Genomic DNA, 18,668 nt, shown 5'->3' with positions numbered 1-18,668 from the left:
GGTATCGTTGCGATACGAGCCCTGGGCTTGCAGAGAAAAGACCAGGTTCAATTTCTGTCTTTGTGACTCTATTTGGGTGTATTATTTAGTCCTTCTCAACCTCTGTTTCTCACCTGCAGCAGGATGATTGCAGCACTCAAGTAAGAGTCATGTATGTGAGAGTGAGTGCCCTATTTCTTCTAAAGCACCATAAAATGTCAGGGTTTATTAGAATGAGCTACTGCTTGCTTCCAGCATATGGCAGCCTAAATGTTCAAAGCCTCCCCTCTCAGGACATCAAACCTAAAAGTACTGGATATAACATTTTCCAAAGAATCTGTTTAGAATGTATGCTGAGCTTGAGGGGGAGTGAGGGAATTCTTCATTAGCTGAGAAAAGTCAAGAAAGTGCAAATCCACAGAAGAGATAAAGTGTTGTATTAATATATTTCTATCTAGTTAAGCAACCAGAGTAACACAGATCAGGTCTTGTGAGGGTTTAGCTGGGGAAGAAATAGGATTCAGATTTGGGGAAGTAGAGAAAACAGGAAGAATTTTGAGGAAGAGGTGGCCTTGGTTCTAAGCCTTGTCAGCGGTGGAATATGGGCATTCTGTGCATCGTAAGAGTAGGAAGCAGTCTTTGTAAATGCAGACAGGCAAAAAAAGAGCATGTTTGGGAAATTATGCTAATTCAATTTATTGAGCCATTTTTGTCCTTTTTTGAAAAATGCTTATTTTATTTTTGAGAGAGAGCACACATGTACGAGCAGGGGAGAGGCAGAGAGAGAGGGAGACAGGGGATCTGAAGCTGACTCCATGCTGACAGCAGAGAGCCTGATGTGGGGCTCAAACTTACAAACTGTGAGAAGATGACCTGAACTGAAGTCAGATGCTCAACTGACTGAGCCACCCAGGCACCCCAGCCTTATAAAAAAAATTTTTTTTTTAATTTTAGAGAGAGAAAGGAAGAGAGAGACAGCAGAGGAGGGGCAGAGGCAGAAAGAGAGAATCCTAAACAGGATCCACACTCAGCATGGAGCCTGATGTGGGGCTTGATCCCACAATCCTAGGATCATGACCTGAGTTGAAATCAAGAGTCAGAAGCTCAACTGACTGAGCTGTCCCAGCACCCCTTATTTACTGAGCCATTATTTACTGAGTACCTACCATGTGCCAAGACATATGTAGCTTTCTGTTTCTAATAATGATGGCCTAGATGATTTAGACCATCTTTTCCACTGAAAACAACTTAAAAACTGGTTTTAAATAATGATCACCTTGAAAGCCTTCAAAGAGTTGGCATGACAGTAAGGAATTACGAAGAAGAGAATGATGCGGAAATGGAAACCCAGAGAGATGAATGAGTACAAAAGTTACCTTTTTCCTAAGAGTATTTGCTAAGTCTGGCAAATTTAAAAATGGTTTGATAGCCTAGCAGGAGCAAAGGAGAAAGATATGAATGTTCAGGGACACTCAAGGTGGGGAACGTAATGATAGGCTCTCTCCACAATAAGCTGAGACCCAAAAGGACCACATCTTCAAGGTGAATGTGTTTTATAAGTAGATGAGCCCTCACAAGTATTTGCAGCTTGAATTGCAGTTTGATTGATCTTCTGGGAGCCTCAAGCATTAAAATTGGTTTATGGTGATCCCAAACATGCTAGAAGTGAAAGGAAATCATATATAGAGGGAGGTACTTTCATCCTAGGCTTCAAATAAATTTTTTTTACAATAGCTAGCACATAGTCAAAGATAACCAGGCACAGACACCATGAATGAGAAGAAACAGAAACAATAGACAATAGAGAAAACCCAGAAAGATATCACATATTGGACTTATCAGACACCAATTCTTAAAAAAAAATAATTATTAAGTAGAAAAAAATCAGGTTTGAAGGTATCTTCCAGAAATAGAAAACAATAAAAAGTGACACAACCATTTTTTTAAGAAACCAAATAGAACTTCTAGAAATGAAAACTACAATCACTAAAATTATTGGATGTGTTCTATTTAGCAGCATATTACACACGACTGAAAAGGTGCTAATGAAGTGAAAGGTAGAGCTGAAGAAATTATCATAAATAAAGCACAAAGAGAAAAAGCTTAGAAATGCAGAACAGTTGATTAGATTTTGTGAGAAAGTAACATTTAAACAGACTCTTGAAAAGAAAATGGAGCAGAGGCAGCATTTTAAGAAACGATGGTTGTGAATCTTTCAGAAAGATACCAAACCACCAAAACCAGAAGCTTAACAGATTTCAAGCAGGATCGATAAAAAGAATTATACACCAACACGCAATAGTGTCAGTACAAAAAGATGAAGAAAAACATCCTTAAAATAGCGAGAGAAAAAGGCTGATTAATTTTATTGGAGTAACAGACTGACGGATCACAGACCACAGTAGTAGAATGACATCTTCAAGGTTCCAGAAGAAACTAATTGCCAAGCTCTAATTCCATCTTCAGGGAAAAATTTTTATGAATAAGGGCAAAATAAAAACATTTACATAAAATGTTTTTACATAAAATTTTTTTTTACAAATTTTTTTTTACTTAAAACATTTACATAAAATTACATAAAATAAAAACATTTAGTGAGGAGAATACCCTTACTAAGGAAGATTGTAAAGAACATGCTTTAGGCAAAAAGACAATGATTCCAGAATAACATAGAGCTGCAAGAAGATATGTAAGACAAAGAAGGTGGTAAATGTTAATAAACACTGTCTCCAAATAATAATAATAACACCTTATAGACTTAAAAAATACATGAAGAATTAAAATGCATGATAGTAAGATAGTAATGGTTGGGAAGAAATGGAATTAAGGTGTCCTGAAGTTTTTGTATTGTCAGGGAGGTAAGTAAATGTATTGATTAATAACAGGCTTTAAAAAGTCAGAGATGCATGAGGTAATTTCTAGGGTAATTACTAAAAAAAAAAAAAAAAAAAAAAGGAATGTAGTAAAACTTAAAAGCTACAAGAGAGGGAAAAAAATAGTAAAAGACATGAAAGGAGAGAAAAACCAACATCGAATGGATATTACAATAAAATAAGGTGGTAGATTTACATCCAAATGTATAAGAAGACTGATAATCATTCTAAATGACTTGCACAGTAGTACTGGTTATTAAAATGTTGAAAATTTTCTATACAAGTTGGTAAATAGCTTCTGCCCTGAGGCAAATGAATGCCCTCAGCTACTCATAACCCATGGATAGGCATGACCATTGGATTGCTCTTTTGTCCCCCAGTTCACCAGACTTCTGTCCCCCAGCCCATATCCTTTGTTCTTCCCGTAGTCAGAGAGTGCCCAAACATTGTAGGGGATGCACACCTTGGGAAGCAATGGTGGAACCCCAGAGAGAATGTGCCTGGTTTCCTCTGTCCCTTCAAAGCTGTAAATGCTTATGAGTCCACTGGAGTCGCCCTCTCATGGTCACTTGTGAGAACTACAACCTCCACAAAGTAGAGCTATGAGTTGTTAAGTATTTATCATCACCAATATATATCATTACTTGCATTAAGTGTAAAAGGACTGAACGCTCTACTTTACAGAGCATCTACATTGAATTTTTCAGAGTAGATTTTTAAAAATCCAGCTATATTCCATTCAAGATACTCATCCAAAACATAACAATATAGAAAGTTTGAAAGCCATATGTATACGTATACACACATATGTATATATGTGTATACGTATATATATGGCTACTGGTCAAAAGAAAGCTAGCTTATGTAGCTTACTAATATCAGGGGGAAAATAGACTTCCAGGTAAAAAGCATTACTAGGGAAAAGAAGATAATTCATTATGATAAATATAAGGAAAAGATAAAGATTCTAAATTTATAAGCACCAAACAAAACTGCCTCAAACTATACTTCGAAAATTATCAAATTTATTTGTGCTTCTGTCCTGCTTCTTTATCTGGAAAAGGAACCAAATTGTCTTATTTTGTAATATATAGAAATGAGAACGTCCATCCCATTAGTCTTCAAATTTGGCTACAGATGAGAATCACCTGGGAAATGTTTTAAAATCCTGATGGCAAGGAAATATGCACGACCAATTTCATTAGACTCTCTGAAGGTAGGATTTGGGCATCTCTAGTTTTAATTCTCCAATGGGCAGCCTGATGGAGAACCTCCCAAGATAGCTATCACATCATCCCTGCACTGGGGCTGGATCAGCTGTGCTGGGTGTGCTGCCTGAGCAAGAATCCCCTTGCAAAATAGATATCCCCAAGCCTCATTCCAGACATGCCATCTTCTTCCTGAATTTGCAAAATTGTTTGCAAAAATAAATTTTCAAAAATGTTCCAGGTGTTTGTTAATCAGCTAGTCTCACAGCGTTTAGGAATGGCAGGCTTTGAAGACAGTTGTTTTGGGTTGAATTGTGTCCCTCCTCAGAAGATGTATTAAAAAGTCTTAAACCCCTAGTTTGTTAGAATGTGATCTTATTTGGAAATAGAGTTGTTGTAATTAGTTAAGATGAGGTCACACTGGAGTAGTGTGGGCCCTTAATCTACTATGACTGGTGTACTTATAAAAAAAGGGAGATTTGGGACGCCTGGGTGGCTCAGTTGGCTAAGCGTCCGACTTCAGCTCAGGTCATGATCTCGTGCGATCCATTGGTTCAAGCCCCGTGTCAGGCTCTGTGCTGATAGCACAGTGCCTGGAGCCTGCTTCAGATTCTGTGTCTCCCTCTCTCTCTGTCCCTTCCTCACTTGGGCTGTCTCTCTCTCTCCCTCCCTTTCTCTCTCTCTCTCTCTCTCAAAGATAAATAAACATTAAAAAAAGAAAAAAAGAAGAGAGAGATTTGGACACAGAGACACAGGGAAAGTGCCGTGTGATGGTGAAAGCAGATTCAAGTGATAAGTGTACAAGCCAAGGAATGCCAGTAATTGCTATCAATAAGCTAGGAGATAGGCATGGAACAAATTCTCTCTCAGCCCTCAGAAGAAACCAGTCCTGACAACACCTTGCTTTCAGATTTCTGTCCTCTAGAATGGTGAGAGAATACTTTTCTGTTGTTTTAAGCCATCCAGTTTGTGCTACTTTGTTTAGGCGGCCCTAGAAAACTAATACGTAGTGCTTTTCAAATTATAATGTGCATATAAACCCCCTGAAGATCTTGTTCCACTGCAGATTCTCATTCATCAGGTCTTCAGGTAGGACCTGAGATTTTGAATTTCCTATGAGCTCCTAGATGCTGCTGGTGGTGGTGGAAGACCTTACCTTGAGTAGCGACAGCCATGAGAGCAGTGCCAGTTTAGCCAGAGACCTGGCATCAGGGGTCCATGAGGCTGCTGAGATTTGTTGTATCCATGCCCAGAATGGTGCTTACCGTCTCACTAGATAGCTTGTTCTGGCAAGCCACAAGTTACAGACCTGGGAGAATGTGCACACAAACCACGTAGTTCCAGCCCAACTCACAGTGTGTCCTACAGACAGGGTGTAAGAATCTTCCCCAGGCAGGTAGTGCTGTTTCGAGCCCTAGCCGTTGGTCTTCCAAAGTAGGAATGTTGAGCAGTGTGCTTGACTTGCAGTATATGCTTTCAAAGACACTCAGGTGTTGCACTGACAATGCCCTTGATCATTTATTTCCAAGTTTGCAGAATGAGCAAGGCCTACGTCTTCTGAAGTCATGTTCGTAGGAAGTTCCTTCGTAAAAGTTGACCAGGATGTGTGGTAGAGCAGACCACTGCTGGTCTTCCCCAGCATTCATTTTTTCTACTTTGGGGAACGGGACCTAGATTCTCCACTTGGGTGACCCCTCCCCAACTTACGGTCTGTGTGGTGTCTGGCGCTGATGCCAGCTGGTGTCAGACTGAATCAGAACACTGCAGAGGGATGTAAGCCAAGCCAGGGAGAATCCGTTGTGAGATTTTTACTGGAACCCTTGGCTGGCAGAGACATGTGTATTCTGCTGGGGCTGCTGAGCTGGTGGGATGGATACCTGGAGCTGCCGGTTGCCATCTCTTTTTCCCCTTGAGGGAAGGCTTTGCTGAGATTGAAGCCGAGGCAAAGGGAAACATGGCCAAGAGAGAGACAGTGAATGAATGACCTGATGATGTTATTCACGGCCCTGGATCCAGATTCATCTCCAAACCTTAGCCAAAAAAAATCCCTTGTTGATCAAGCCAGCTTGAACTGCACATACAAAATTCATGAATTTTTATTTATTTAACAAACACTTTATAGCATTTCCTACGTGCTAGGCACTGCTCCAAGCACTTCACATGTATTGACTCATTTCATCCTTTCAACAACTCTATAAGGTATGTACTATTATAATCCACAGTTTCTAGATAGGAAGGCTGAAGCACCAATGAGTTGGGTGATGGAATCAAGGCCTCCAGCCGGTAAGTGGCAAAGCTAGTGTTCAAACCTAGGCAATCTAGCCCCAGAGCCTGTGTGGGGCACCACTGCCCTGGACCACCTCTTTAACAAAGGAGAGACTGTCTCATAGTAGGAGCTGCTTAAAAGGAGGCAGTAAGTTCCTCATTAGGAGTGGTGTGCAAAAGTTCGACAGCCATTTGGTAGAAAATATTGAGGGGATCCAAGCACCTGACTTTTAGTCGGTGGGAATTTAGCAAATGGAAGGATACTAATTAGTAACTTGAAAACATACGAAAGTATAAAATTCATTGATAAAGGTTAAGTATCTGGTCAGATGTAGAATACTGTAATTGTGTAATGGTGGTGTGTAAATCACTTTTAACTCTAGTATAAAGACAAAATACTTTTATCTTTTAAATAACTATAGAACTATGAAATAACTATGGCTATAATGATTTGCTAATGAATACAAAAAGATGGAAATTGCGACATCAAAAACATAACATGTAGTGGGGGAATTAAAGGAATCTGTATGTGATTGAAGTTAAATAAGTATTAGCTTAAAATGAACTGTTATAACTCTGTTTTATGTAAGCCTCATGGTAAGCGTAAAGCAAAAACCTATAGTAGATACACGAAACAGAAAAAGGATTCAAAGCATACCACTACAGAAAATCATCAGATCACTAAGAAACACAGCAAGAGAAGAAACAAACAAAAGAACTACAGACCAGCCAGAAAACAATTAACAAATGGCAATAGTTAGTCCTTATATATTAATAACTACTTTAAAAGTAAATGGATTAGGGGCACCTGGGTGGCTCAGTCAGTTGAGTGTCCAACTCTTGATTTCTCCTCAAAGTTGTGATCCCAGGGTCAGAGGATAGAGCCCTGTGTCAGGTTCGTTCTCTCTCTCTCTCTCTCTCTCTGTCTGTCTCTCAAATTAAAAAAGGCAAAGTCAATGGATTAAATTCTCCAAAAGGCACAGAGTGGCTCAATGAATTAAAAAACAAAACAAGAAAAAAAAAAAACAAAAAACCAAGATCCAGCAATATGCTACCTACAGGAGACTTTAAAAACACTTACTTTAAAGACATGCATAGGCTGAAAGTAAAGGGTTTCTTTACTTTCCTATCCTTAGCAAGGATATTCCATGCTAATAGAAATCAACAGGGAACAGGGTCACTATACTTATACCAGACAAAATAGACTTTAAGTCAAAAACTGTAACAAGAGACAACAAAGGACATTATATAATGATAAAGGGATCAGTTCATCAGGAGGATATAGCAATTGTAACTTTATCTGTGCACCCAACATCAGAGTACCTAAATATATAAAGCAAATATTAACAAGTCTAAAGGAAGAAAAAAGCAATACAATAATAGTAGAGAACTTCAGTACCCTACCTTCAACATTGGTTACATTGAGACAGAAAATCAGTAAGATAACATTGGACGTGAATTACACTTTAGATCACATGGACCTAACAGACATACACAGAACATTGCATCCAATTGCAACAAAATATACATTCTTCTCAAGTGCACAAGGAACATTCTTCAGGATAGATTATAAATTACAAAATGAGTCTTAGCAAATTTAAGAAGATTGAAATAATAATATCAAGTGTCTTTGCAGACCACAATTATATGAAACTAGAAAAAAAATATAACAGAAGGAAAATTAAACTAACACTAAGAAACTCTTGCACGGCAAAGGAAACAATCAACAAACAGAAGACAACATACAGAATGGGAAACTATTTGCAAACCACCTGTCTGATAATGGGTTAATATCCAAAATATATAAGGAAGTCATACAACTCCAGAGCAAGAGACCAAATATCCAATCTTTTTAAATGGCCAAAGGACCTGAATGGACATTTTTCTAGAGAAAACATACAAATGGCCAACCAGCATATGAAAAGATGTTCAACATCACTAATCAGGGAAATTCAAATCAAAACTACAGTGAGATATCATCTCACACCTGTTTGGATGGCAAAGGATAGAGAGCGTTGGCAAGGATGTGGACAAAAGGGAACCCTCATGCACTATTGGTGGGAAGGCACATTGGTGCAGCCACTATGGAAGACTGTATGGAGGTCAAAATTTTAATTAAAAAAAATTAAAATAGAGCTATCATATGATTCAGCAATCCCACTTCTGGGTGTATAGTCAAAGGAAATAAAATCACTATTTTGAAGAGATATGTACACTCCCGTGTTTATTGCAGCCTTATTCATAGTAGCCAAGATGTGGAAACAACCTACATAATTGTCAGTGGGTGAATGGGTAAAGAAAATGTGGTATATATACAATGGAATGTTATTCAGCCTTAAAAAAAAGAAGGAAACCTGCCATCTGTAACAACATGGATGAACCTAGAGGACATTATGCTAAGTGAAGTAAGCCAGACACACAAAGACAAATACCACATGATTTCACTTCTATGTGGAATCTGAAATAGCTGAACCTAGAGCAACAAGGAATGAAATGGTGGTTATTAGGGGCTGGCAGATTTGGGGGAATGGGTAGACTTTGGTCAAAGGTACATGCTTTCAGTTATAAGATGAGTATGTTCTGGGGACAATGTACAGCATAGTGACCATGGTTGATAATAACATATTGTGTATTTGAAATTTGCTGAGCACGTTGATCTCAAGTGCTTTTAGCAGGAAGAAAACTGGTTAACTATGTTTGTTAGATGAAGGATATGTTAATTAACTTGATTGTGGCAAGGATTCCGTAAAGTATACATATATGAAAACATGTTTACACCTTAAATATATGCAATTTTTATTGGTCAGTCACATCTCAATAGAGTGAGAAAAAAGGAAGTGGCAGGCAGCATTTGGGGATTTGAACCCGGGTTTCTGGTTCTATGCCAAATGAGTTTCCAAATGTCTTTAAATCCTGAGATTTTGTTAATCTCTTCCTCACTTTACCCCTGTCCACTCCATGGCATTTGTCCCTCTTGAGTCCACCCCAGGCTGGCATGCGTGGACTCAGAGTCTGTACAGCGGGCAGCAGGAGTCAGAGATTTCTCCAGGGCGCTGAGTGTGGTACAGGCTCATCCAGGGTATAAGATGAGTGTGTTTTGCTCTCCCTTAGAAAGTCATTGCTCAGATCTGAGAACTTACCTCTCTGTGCCTTTACTTGTTTATCTGTAAAAGGTGATCATATTATTTTACACTGTTTTTGCAAAAAGTTTGCTCATTCATTTCACAAATATTTATTAAGGGCCTGCTAGGTTGCAGGCTGTTTTCCAGATATGGAGCATTGTATCAGACAGGGGCTAGGCAGAAAACAGAATTCATCACCAAATGGTTTATATAAACATTTTTGTGAAGGAACCACTTAACAGAGGAGTGTGTGGGGCTAAGGGAACATGATGCATCCAGCATCTAACAACAGCAGGAAGCCATTATCATCCCCAGGGATGAAGGGGTGGGAGAGGAAATAGATTTAGTAGATTTAATCTAGTAGGGTTCACCTAGACTTGAGCAGGACAGTTACCTGCTTGAACCAGCAGTGGTGGGGGAACACAGCTACCTCCAGAGTCCTAGTACTGAAGCAGGGTGGGCACTTTCGAGAAACATCACTACCTTTCCCTCCCCTGCCCTCCAGGCTTCTGTTGGGGCCTCATTTTGGCCAAAGCCAAGTAGAGATCAGGGAGAAAGAGAGCCGAGTCGATGCCATCTACAGATACCCCACAGAATGGGGGCAGGAGGCACAAAAAGAGATTAACTGTCTTAGGAAATTACCAGTGAACAAAGCAGATCAAGTCTCTGCTCAAGGTCAGATTCTAGCAGTGTTTTATAAATAGCAAAGTATTGCACACAAGTTGGTTAAATCATCAGTAATTGCAGCAATTAAAATGATAGAGTCCCTTACTCTGGTTTCTGTCACACACCCAAACTAAGGGTGCACTGCCAGGCAGCTCAAGGTGCTTAAGAGCAACCCAGACATCCAGGTTCTCCGTAAAGTTGCAAAATTCTATTTAGAAAGCAGAGCAGGGGCCATCCCAGGGCATGTTAAGATTCATGCTTTGTGATGGCCGTGGCCATTCTGGGCCCAAATTCAAGATTAGCTCCACAATGGAGTGATTAAAAAAAAAAAAAAAAAAAAAAAAACAGTCATGCCTATACAGACAGATGGGATTAGAAATACAGGACAGGAGAAATCAGGAATGAAAAATACCCAAGGAGGCAGACGTTAATGAGGCCCCAGCCTAATTACACAAGCCCTACTCTCAGTTTCCAGCATTAGGCAACACTAAATTACAGGCACCCGTTCAAACCACAGAGGCTGATAATGTGCATCCGCTCATTAGAAGGTCAGACCTCAGAGTGGGTTGAAGAGAGGGAGCCAGAAAGCATAAGTAACACAAGACCTTGAGGAAAGCATCAAAGGCTCAGATATTCCCCCTGGTACCCGCCCCAGTCTTACCGTTTCCAGGGAAGATATTTGGGGCAAGTTGGAGATGTGTGGACCTGTCCCAGAGGAGAGGATATTTTATAAAATCTTAGAGGTTCAGAGTTAGAAGAGTCCCTCTTCCCTTTTCTGTGTGTCCCCATTTTACAGATGGGAAAATGGTGGCCAGGGAGGCAGGGAAGAGGGTGACTTTTTCAAACCTCCTAGCACATTAGCTCCTGAGTCACAATCAGCTGTCAACTTACCTGTCTCTGTCCTGGGAACTCTCAAACATCCCATCAGAGCACATTCTAAAATAATGTTCCTTTACTCTTTATTTTACACATAGTTTCCTAGAGTCTTCTGAACTTCATGAACCTGGAATTTAAAATTCCAGATATTCACTCATTCAACAAACATTTATTGAGCAAATTCATAGTGCCAGGCACACTCCAGCATGTGTTAGGAAATGCAGTTTCTGCTCTCACCCCAGTGCCTGTGTCTGTTCGGAAGAGTGTTAACCTCCTGAATGGTTACATACCCATCGAGCTCTGCCTGCTCTCTTTTCATCTCTTTGCTAAAGATGTGCCAGGCACAGAGGATGCAGCAGTGAACAAAATAGACGATAGCCCTTGTGGAACTGAGGTCTAAATTGCAGAAAATGGAAAACAAACAAACAAATGTGCATTCTAATGGCAGGTTATGAGAAATGGTTGAAGCAAAAGAAGACAGAGGGACTGGTATCTGAGGAAGGGTGAGCAGGGAAGGTGACTTAAATAGAAATCCAAACAAACAGAGTGAGCCCTGTGGATTTGGGGGAAGAGCGTCCCTCTCTTTTCTCGTGACTGCAGGCAGGTGCACAGGTAAGGGACAGCCTTGGGGCCGGAAGAGGCAGAGAAGAAATGCTGAAGCCTCCCTTGGCTTGGTGTGCTTCCCATGTCCATCAGAGCCATGCTCCCACATCCTCTTCTCTGCCTTCTGCCCTGCAGTTGAATTCAACGCCCTCTGTGCTCACAGCGTCTAGGACTTGCCTGGGTAGATGGCATGGCTTTCTGGTGGAGAGCCCACCTATCCCTATAAGAAGCAGAGGAGACTACCTGGGGTAGGTCCCAGGCCCATATTCCACAAGCCTCAAGTCCCTTGATAAGTCTGTGTACCTTTGTAGCTCTTGGTTTCCCCATCTGTAAAGAGGGAAGAAGAGTGATTTGTACAGTGTCTGACGTACCGTCTTTGTACTGGCTTTCTTTGTCCTAAAACGCTTCTGCAGTTATTACCATGCCTTAACCCTCTGACTTCCTTTCAAATTTCTGATCAAATCCTGCCTCCTCAGGGGGACCTGCCAGAACATACTATCTCTGCCCCTGAGGCTCAGCTGTGCATTTTTTGTTCTTTAAGCATTTATCACTGCTTGAAATTATGGATGGATGATAGGTACCTAGCTATCTAGCTAGTTAGATAATCGGTAACTAATATAAATAGGATGCAGTTTATTTTATTGTATTATTTTCTACAACAGAAGACTATGTAGGCAGGGACTTTGTTTTGTTACCACTGTATTCTCAGGCCCTAGAACAGTGCCTGTCATATATCAGGTTCTCAATGTCTATTTGTTCAGTGAGTGAGGGAACGAACCAGCCCTTAACCCATCATCATTGTTTACTTCTCATGTCTCCCACTGGACTGGACCTTCCTTGAGGATCAGGTTAAGGACTGTTTTTCTGAATCGTACCCCTAGTGCCTGGCACAGTGCCTAAATCTTTGCTGAAAGCATTCAGGACCAGCCGACTCTTCGAATGAATAAGAACCCCACAACTTTGCAAAGTAAAAAGCTCAGGACTGAGAAGACTCCAGCCGTAGCTTGCACCGGGCGCGGACTTGCTGACCGGCACACCACCCACTGCCTCCTCTCCCTGGGAGGGGATGGGGTCTGGGAGGCCAGGGACAATGAATCATTGAGGGTCCCAGCAGAGCAGCCTTGGAGCGGGGAGGCCCCAGTCTATCTCTTCGCCCAGGGCCTCTGCCCTCACCACTGCAGGAAAAAACAGGATCCCTGGAGACTTGCAGAGGTGGGGCGTGGGAACGGGAAGAAAGCTGTACAAAAAAGAGACAGTGAGAGTCTGTAAAGAAATGCCAGGCTCTGCTGCCCATGCGTCTCCAGCCAGCGGGCCAGCGACAGGTCTGCCAGCTCCCCCAGGAGAAAGAGCGGCACTCTGACAGAGAAAAACAGTGTGGCTCCTGATTCCCAGAATCATAGAAATTGGGGTTGGGAGAAACCTGTGAGACCACCAGCCAGCCCTGCAGCCCTCTGCTCCTTCCCACGTGCTGTAACCACTCCTGGGAACAGCTCCAGCGCTGGGTTCCATTTCCCATTCCCTCGGGGGACTCATTCTCGACCTAACACAGTACACTGTGGAAGAAATTGCCCCGATGGTCACTTCACCCTTTTGACTTTGGCGTCCTGGCCTTTTTTCATTCCTAACCAATTACACTTTACTAAAAGGCTACTGGGTACCCAGTACTTCTCAGTGGTAGGTAATTCCATCCCCTTTTGAAAGACATGGACACTTTCCAAGAAGGGGAATGCCTAGTCTGAGGCCACACAGCTAACGAGTAGAGGAGTGGGGTGCAAACTCCCCGTGATTTCATATCACACTATCCTACCACCTGATTGGCACATCTATACTGGGAGAAACTCTAGGGCTGGAGTCACACAGTCCTGGGTTCCAATCTTCACTCCCCACTTGCCCTTTGTGTGACTACACAAGTAACCCCACCTCCTGATTCCCAGGCCTTTCAACTGTAAAATGGAAATAATGCCTTCTTGGAGGACAAAAACAGGGAAAGCCTGCCAGTGCCTGGAGCAGTGTCTGCTCTCCAGAAGTCCACTCTGCCCCTTCCTCACCCTGCCACCCCACCACTCATCTTGCACACGTCTTCCCTTGCTGGCCTCCAGGACAAGCCTGGGAGGGGGAGGAGGAGACTCTAGGACCGCTTCCCCACCCCACGCGACACGGTAGAGCAAGAGCCCCAGAGCAGGGATGCAGTGATTCATTTACTTTGCAGTTAAACTGTTTTCAGACCCTCCCTTCATTTAAACGAGTCCATCTGCTTCCTGAGGGTGTGTTGATCCACCAATTCAGTGACTTTCAAACTTTTCCATGAAGGCAAACAATTTAGGAACCTCCTGTCCTTCTTACTAAAATACAGAGGCCCCATTACCAGAAAGCCTAATCTCTGGGTGGAGCCCAGGAATCTGCATTTTGTCGATCACTATCTTCAAGATTCTGATGCCAATTTCTTGGACCCCACTTTAAAAACCATTGCACAACTAGGGGCGCCTGGGTGGCTCAATCGGTTGAGCATCCAACTTCGGCTCAGGTCACAATCTCACAGTTCATGGGTTTGAGCCCCACTTCGGGGCTGTGCTGACGGCTCGGAGCCTGGAGTCTGCTTCAGATTCTGTGTCTCCCTCTCTCTGTGCCCCTCCCCTGCTTGCACTAAGTCTGTCTGTCTCTCTCTCTCAAAAATAAATAAACATTAAAAAACTAAAAAAAAAAAAAAAACAACCCAGTGCACAGCTAGCCTATGGAGAGGAGCAGGAGGCAGGCAACTAAAACACAGTATGTAGTGGGTTTTTTTTGTTTAGTTAGCATATAGTGCAACAATGATTTCAGGGGTAGATTCCTTAATCCCCCTTACCCATTTAGCCCATCCCCCCTCCCATAACCCCTCCAGTAACCCTGTTTGTTCTCCATATTTAAGAGTCTCTTATGTTTTGTCCCCCTGTTTTTATATTATTTTTGCTTCCCTTCCCTTGTGTTCATCTGTTCTGTGTCTTAAAGTCCTCATATGAGTGAAGTCCTATGATATTTGTCTTTCTCCAACTGACTAATTTCACTTAGCATAATACCCTCTAGTTCCATCCATATAGTTGCAAACGGCAAGATTTCATTCTTTTTGATTGCGGAGTAATACTCCATTGTATATATACCACTTCTTCTTTATCCATTCATCCATCGATGGACTTTTGGGCTCTTTCCATACTTTGGCTATTGTTGATAGCGCTGCTATAAACATGGGGGTGCATGTGCCCCTTCAGAACAGCATACCTGTATCCCTTGGATAAATACCTAGTAGAAACACAGTATGTAGTTTTAAAATAAATGTAGAAATTTTAGTGACATATACTAAACAAAATTTAAATTTGCTGAGAGAAGTTACAGGTTCAAAGTGTAGCTCTACCATTTCCTGCCAGTGGGGCTTTAGAACGTTATTTCCTCTGTGAGTTTGTTTCCTCGTTTATACATGAGGATGGACAATTGGTAGAATCAAAGGAGGTAATACGTATGCACATACCTGATAAATTACGAAGTCGTGTATAAACAGTAGATGTTATATTAAGATGAACAGTTTTTTTTTTTTTCCGGGGCATTTTTCCATTTTGCTAATAAATAATATTTCTGTCCCGTAACCCTATTTTCTGGCAGTCTGGAATGTGTCTTCTATGGTGTTTATCCTGATGGAAGTGACGTGTCTGACAACCAAGTCAGCCCTCAGACAATCGGTCCTTCCTCGAAAGAAGTAGCCTCAGACAGGGAACCAGTGCCAACACCATGGGGGGTGTAGGGTCTCCACAGCCCAGAGTTTCTCCCACTGGCGATGATGATGATGTGTGTGTAACTTCCTCTTGCCTGCATTTTCTGATTTTTCCCTGCCGTTCCTTCCATAGGCCAAGTCACCTGTCTCTCTCTCCTGGATTTCTGCAGTCCCCTCCTCAGTGGTCTCCTTGCTTCTGCCATTACTCACGTCTCCATTGCCATGTAACAAACTTCCCCAAAAGTTAGTGGCTTAAAACCACAAGTGTTTTATCTGCTTCCCGTCTGTGGGTCAGGAATCTGGACAGGGCCGGGATGGGCAGTTTTCCTGCTGTGTGCAGCTCGTGGCTTGGCTGGGCTGGAAGGTAGGCTTCGTGCTCATGCCTGGTGTGTCAGTGTCCCTCCACGTGATCCCTCTTTCTTCATGCGGCTGTTTCACTTCCTTATAGCAGTGTGGTCTCAGGAGAGTCAGATGACAGCTGGTTTTCAAGAGGGCAGGTTACAAGAGGGGTGGAAGGTGTCAGTGTGTTAAGGCCAGAGTTAGAAGGTACACAGCATTACTTCTGCCACGTTCTAATGGCCAGAGACAGACATAGGGGAAAATTAGATTTAAAGAGACCACACCTCTCAATTAAAGGAGCAGCAGAGAGTTTGAGGACACGTTAATCCACCATGGCCCCCTTCAATCCATTCTCTGAATGGCAACCAGAGTGATTCTTCTAAAATTAAATCAGATACCAAGCCCATGTTAAAACTCCTCCAAGGACTTCCCATCCCTCTTAGAGTGAAATTCACAGTCCTAACCATGTCTGCAAGGCCCCTATGGAAAGTGTTCCTTGCCCATCTGCAGCATGAATATTTAAGTTCTTTGGGTACAGGGATCTCATCTGCTTTGCCAATCACTATATCCCTAAAGAATGGTGGCTGGCACTATTTTGGTTGAATGAGTGACTGATTCTTACATCCTGCCTTTTGTTTATTTTCTGCATTTGAGCCTACCTCCCTCCCACCACACTGAGAGGTCCTCAAGGGCAGACATCATGTTTTTTTTTTCATCCTTGCAGCCAGCAGCACCTAGCATGGTACTTGATGAACGTTAACTGGGTGTTGGTTGGGTTGGAGCCTCACCCCTTGTTTGAAGCCCTAGGCTTTACTCTTTCAGAAATTCCTATTGTCCTCCTTTGCTCTGAAACATATATTGCGCTCTTAACTATTTTCCATATAATGTGATAAGTTGTGAGTTACATGCATTTTATCATTTAATCATCAAAACAATTCCACATGATGTGGCCCGTTACTATCCCCCTATTACAGATGTGAAAACTGAGTCAAAGCATAGCTAAATAGCTTGCCCAAGGTCACACAGAAAGTGCAAGAGCCAGGATTTAAACCCAGGCAGGCTAATTCTAGTGCCATGCTCTTAATAGCTATACCGTACTGTTTCCCATGTGATTTAATCTTTAATCGTAGCTAGTCTGTTTTGTGCCATTTTAAAGCTGGTTTCTGCTGGCACAGCCTATTATTTCCCCGGTTCACTCAGGTTTGCATCTTTTGATCCTCTTTTAAGCCAGCTGTCACTAACATTGGGCAGACTGATGAACTTTCCCATGACTCAGTTTCCCCAGATACAAAACAGAGATAGCAGCAGTACCTAACACAAGGCCTGGCTGAGAAAACAAAATGGGCTTAATCACATAAAGCAGTTACAATGATACCTGCCACATAATTAGCACTCAATAAAATTTAGCAGTTACTATTATTGATTGCCCCCAAAGCACAGGAACACAGCGTCAGCCCTGGGGCATGCATTCTGATAAATACTTTTGCCTCTGCTAATAAACAGTGAGATTTTTTTTACCTGCTATGCAGCTACCTGTGTTTTACCATCACAGGATGTCTGCTAGCCCCCACCGAGACTTTTTGTGTCCTTACACATTTTGCATTCTTTCCATGGCCACCCTCATTCTTCCACATTTAGCCAGTGTGAACTGAGTGCCCACCTTGTGCCAGGTTTTCTGTCAGGTGTTTCCTATACACTGTGTCACTTTATATGTTTGTCCCCATATCACAGATGAAAACCTGAAGTTCTCAGAGCTTATGTAACTTGCCCCAAGGAACTCAGCAAGAAAACAGAAAAACCTAACTTGTCCGCCCCATTCTCCCTGCCCACCTCCAATCCATTCTCCACACAGCAGCCAGTTTTTTTTTCTTTTTCTTCCTTCCTTCCTTCCTCCCTCCCTCCTTTCTTTCTTTCCCTCTCTCTTTCTTTCCTCCATCCCTCCTTCCCTTCTTCCTTCCTTCCTTCCTTCCTCCCTTCCTTCCTTTGCTTCTTTCTTTTCTTTTTTTTTTTTTTTGTAATTAATAGACTTTACTTTTTTTAGAGAGGTTTTAGGCTCACAGCAGAATTTAGTAGAAGGTACAGAGATGTCCCAAATACCCACTGTCCCCACACATACACAGCCTCTGCCACTATCAACATCCCCCCTCCCCCCAGAGTGGTATATTTGTTACAACTGATGAACCTATACTGACATGTCATTATCATCCAAAATCCGTAGTTGACATTAGAGTTTACTCTCGGTGTTGCCCATTCAATGGATTTTGACAAATGTATCATGGTGTGTATCTACCAGTATCCTACAGAACAGTTTCACTGCCCTAAAAATCCCCTGTGCTCTGCGCATCCATTCCTTCCTTCCCCTCTCCACCCTTGCCAGCCACTGATCTTTTTACGGTCTCTATAGTTTTGCCTTTTGCAGAATATTGTATAGTTAGACTCATGCAATGTGTACTCTTTTTAGAATGAGATTTTAATACTCTGATTTGATCATGTCACTCCATCAGTTCAAACACTTCCTGTGGCTTGCATGTGCCAGTCCTTGCCCACCTCCCTGGCCTCCACCTTGCTCTGAGTCCGCCACATCCACTTTTCCTTAGGTCTTCAATCCGCTCTTTCCTACCACAGGTCCCCACATATTCTGTGCTCTCTCCCTGTAAAGTTGTTTCCTCCCTCTTTCACCTAGAAAATTCCTGCCTATCTTTCAGATCTTTGCTCACGTGCCATTCCCCTAGAGAAACCAGCTAAACCCTCCTGTAGGATATTCATTCTGCCTGGTCCTCAGGGGCTTGCAATCTTCATTAATTATGTGAAAGAACTGATTTGTGTAGCTATTTTAAGCACTTACTATGCCTCAGGCACTATGCTGGGCACTTTGCATATGTTATTTCTTTTTTCTTTTTTTTAATGTTCATTTATTTTTGAGTGAGAGAGACAGAGCACGAGCTGGGGAGGGGCAGAGAGGGAGACACAGAATCGGAAGCAGGCTCCAGGCTCC

The 18,668-nt window shown here is 42.2% G+C and overlaps 1 protein-coding gene across 1 annotated transcript in view; it reads left to right on the top strand.

The window, feature by feature from the left end:
- The window catches only part of SYN3 (synapsin III), a 419,352-nt gene that overhangs the window by 52,710 nt on the left and 347,974 nt on the right, over positions 1–18,668 (top strand). The gene's annotated exons all lie outside the window — the stretch shown is intronic.

This window comes from Panthera uncia, chromosome B4, assembly GCF_023721935.1.
Source record: "Panthera uncia isolate 11264 chromosome B4, Puncia_PCG_1.0, whole genome shotgun sequence".
NCBI lineage: Eukaryota > Metazoa > Chordata > Mammalia > Carnivora > Felidae > Panthera > Panthera uncia.
Note: the sequence above shows the minus strand (reverse complement) of the source record. Positions and strands in the feature narration are given on the sequence as shown.